We start from the raw sequence: 4,207 nt of genomic DNA, 5'->3' as shown, positions 1-4,207 counted from the left end.
GAGAAGAGAACTCCTTCTTCACCTCGGCCAACTTCTCCCGATTTTCAAAAGACTCAATTGAAAAGGAATGAGTATGCTGAATGGCCTGAAAGTGAACAGAGTGAAAGTTATTAGAAAATTTTCTAAGTATGAAAAAGAAGGAAAAAAGTGCCAGATGAAAGACATATCCTTGGACAGAACGCTGAAGCATCAAGGCATAGTTCTCGTACTCGCTGAAGTCGGCGTTTTTCTCCAGATCCCCTAGCAGCAGAGCAGTACTAAGCGTAACGCCGACATTGATATCCTCGGCGCTATCATTGGCCATGACAGGCTTATTTTCCAAGGTTATTTCAGGGGCCCAGGGGGCAGCAGGCTTCTTAGACCCCGAGGTCGTTGCGAAAGATGACCTCGGCTTCTTTGATTTTGGCGATTCGGATGGTTGGGCTTCAGAGTGCCTCTTCCCAGCAGAAGGTTGAGACTTGTCACTCTCAGTCAACTTGGAGATTGGCAGAGCATCCTCAGACTCAACTTGAGTAACTTTAGTCTTTGGCTGAGCTTTTTTTATTCTTTTCGGCTTCGGTGGAGGAAGGGTTTGTGCTGGTTGATCATCAACAGATGATGGAATACTGGCCAGAAGATCTTTTGTAACTGGTTTTGGGCGACCCATCTCAGCAGTAGAAACTATTCGGCGTCGGCGGCGGCGCTATGATATTGGAACCAAGTATGGAGCTAAAGTTGACGATTGCTCGGCTGGATCAGAGGTTGACCCCTGATCTGTCCGAGATGTGGATGCGGTCTGTGGAGTTGTGACAGAAGGTAGAGAGAGGCTTTTCTTCTTCCTCTTAGGGACGTCGGGCAAGGCTGAGTTATAAGTTGGGATAAAGTTGAGGAGCAGAGACGTCTTTCGTTTGTGAAGTGGCAAGTTCAAAAGTTTTTTCAAATCCTTGCTGGGGTAAAAGGATTGGCGAAAATTCTTGGGTGGCTGAGGAAGAACTGCAAAGATAAAAACAGCACAGCCATTAGAACAAGAATATTGAAAACTTTATGCAAGAAGATAAAAAGAAACTTATAAAGGGTGGCCCTTACCAGCTCCTTCCCCCAAAACAGTTCGGCTTAAAGGATAAAGATGGAGGTCGTCGTTTGGCTGAAACTTTCAATTGCCCGAGACAATGAAGTAATCATCTCCAGCTCCCTTGTTGGAGTCTGGGAGGCCGGCTATGATTTCATATTTGGTGGATCTCGGCTTAAGGTAATAGACATAGTTCGTGTCTTTTCTAAAACGACACATAGTATAGCAGTATTAGAAGTCAGCAAGTGTAATCCTGGCATTCTCTTGTTTAACTAAAGCTATGGTACCAGTAATAACCCGGTAAGAATTGATGGCGAGTTGCATTGGGTTCAACTTATAAAAGTGAAGGATTTGACCGAAAAAAGGGTCAAGTGGGAACCGAAATCCACACTCAATAAAAGCAACTACAGGGAAGGGCATGGAGTGATCAGTAGGCATGATGGAGTCATCATCCCCAGCCAACCTCAGATTAACATCGGCTGGGATTTCAAACTCTTGCCTAAAAAAGTCTAGCTTAGAAGGGGTGTCTACCCGATGTTTCCACATACCCATGATATCGGGATAACTAAAGGTATTGGATTTCAGAAAGAAGATGTATCAAAAAAGGGTTATTGGGACCTTGGCAAAAACCTAGGTTTGAGCTGGTGTAGAAATTTGTAAGGGATGTTTTCAGTTTTGCCCTAAAATGTGGGTTCTACAAATAAATCCCAAACCTAAAACTATGGAGATGAAGATCAAAGGCACAGATCTGGAAAAAGACACAAAAAACAGAAAGCAAGAACGGCGTTTTAGAATCAAAGAACAGAGATGGTCTATCAAGAGCATAAAGAATACAAAAAGTACAGGGACAAGATCAGTGGCAAAAATACAGGGAAGTGGTGAAACAGTGCGTGTGTTCAAGATATGGGCAAGGGCCAAATCATGGAATAAACGCATTCAGATTCACAAATTGAACATTCGAATAAAGCAGTACTAACAAGAAGTTCCAGAAAAATAAATCAAGAACTGAAATAAGAAGGAACAGTTGCTTACCAGAAAAAATAAAGCCGGTGTAAGGATCGCCGAAGTCAGACGATGGTTACAGAAGTAACAATATGACGGAAGCTTCACCGGAAAGAAGAAAGAGGGCAGTTGCAGAGCTTGAGAACTGGAACAATAGAAGAAATGAGAAAAGCCAGAGAGAGAAAAAGTTTTCCAGAAACGAGAATAAAGTGAAAGGGAAAATTCGAAGAGATGTTTTGTTAAAAATGAAAACGGCGGCAAAAAGTAAATCAATACACCTAGAAGAACGTATGCGTCAGACGGCGCACATGAGAGAGAGACGGCTTACAGGCGCGTCACAGGTACGAACCAATAAGAAAGAAACGCGTGGCTAAAAACGGTTGAATTATGGTGTATGACAGCTCATACGCGTGAAAGGGTTCTTGAAGTTCTTGTTCTTCAAGAAAGACATGTCGGCCAAAATAATAATATCGGCAGAGATACTGTAAACCGACGTACTGGAAACGGAATGATATAGGTTCCATCACCTCAGAATGCCGAGGTAATAGAACCTAGGGGGCAGTTGTGGGGATGTATTTTCTGAGTACCAACACGTGGCCAGGTGACGTCGACGTGTTAGCCGAGGTGCCACGTGTCCTAATTGATATGCTGAGGTCATCTCGGTTAGGCCGAGGTTATCTCCGAAGATATCGAAATCCGAGATAAGCGGATAAAAGATAAGGGACAAGAGTCCTAGAATAAAGAGGAGACTTAGCCAAGAGAAGGATAAAGCTCTTAGGGAGTTTATCTTTATCTCTTGAGGAGTCCAAAGTAAGTACTGAACAGGAATTCATAGAAGTCAGGCTTCTAGTGGGATTAGGATTGAGGTAACTATAAAAGAGAGGCACCCCCATGGGTCTAAGGTACGCAATTTTACGCTTTGAGCATTGAGTTTAGCATTATTGATTATCTTTGAAAGATATACTGACTTGATCGTCGGAGTGCCCCTAGGTGGACGAACCACCGTCGGAATCTTCACTTTCTGTTACAGGTTAGCCAGGTGTCATCTATTCTGCCAAGTGTTCTCCAGCTGAATACTTGTAGACACCCCATTTTTGACTGTCCTCAAGACTTGGACGTCACCGCTTGAACACCCGGTGATCATCCTTGTTTGTGTTTGTCTTGAGTTTCCCGAGGTCTCGGCTACGCGCCTAGCCTCAGGACCTCTCGACTCGACTGTTTTGTGTTTGGTTTTGCACCAAACACTTGTGTTTTGCTTTGGAGAGCAGGGAATGGCTTATTGGCCATCCCTACACATCACTGGCCATGGCTTGAGGCCACCGGCTGTGTTTTGTTTCCACCAGCCAAATGTTTGGCCGGCCGGCACTATAGATGGTCGACCGGCCATCTATTTTTGCCAAATTGCATTTTTGGCTGGCCAACCACTGTTCATCTGCTTTTGCAGATATTTTATGCTAGCTGGCATACACTTTTCTCCCCTCCATACACGTGTATGGAGGGATCTCCCTCTTGTTAGCTTGCCTTGGAAGCTTTACAAGGTTGAATCCTCTATAAGAGGAGGCTTCTTCTCCCTCCTTTAGGTTAGACAACTTTTTTTCAGAGCTTTGAGTTCTAGGGTTAGGGTTTGCATATATCCTATCTCTATATCTCTGTCTCTGTGTTTTTGTGTGTGTTTTGTCTTACTATTGCACACAAACACCTAGTCTTACACCTTTTCTTGGTTGCTGAGGGGCCAGAGGTCTTTTCTTGAAGTTTTTAGACTGGTTTGGAGCCAAAGAAGCAGCTGGAGTGCTGTTCTTGAAAGAGGTCTTCAAAGGTAAGGACTTTACCTTTAAATACCCCATTTTTGCATAGCTTTTTCGACTACCTTGCAACTATTTTTAGACTTGGTGTATAACATATAAAAGTTCTGTTTTTGAGTCCTTCAAATAATTGTTTAAGAGTGTTTTGAGCTTTGGGGTTATTTGACCCCTCTCAAGCCTTGTTAGGCTCCATTTTTGTGCATTTTTGGTGAGCTCCGGGACCATTGTGTTTGGGCCTCCTCACCACTGAAATCTTGAGAGATTTTAGTGGTGAGGATGGTGCCTTGAGGTCCCAAGAAGGAGAGGGCCACCCCCTCTCCTTGTTGTCCTTGAAAAGGGCTGTTTTTGCCTCTTG

The sequence above is a fragment of the Camellia sinensis genome, chromosome 9 (assembly GCF_055761805.1).
Source record: "Camellia sinensis isolate YWXY chromosome 9, ASM5576180v1, whole genome shotgun sequence".
Classification (NCBI taxonomy): Eukaryota; Viridiplantae; Streptophyta; class Magnoliopsida; order Ericales; family Theaceae; genus Camellia; species Camellia sinensis.
This window is presented reverse-complemented; position numbering follows the sequence as displayed.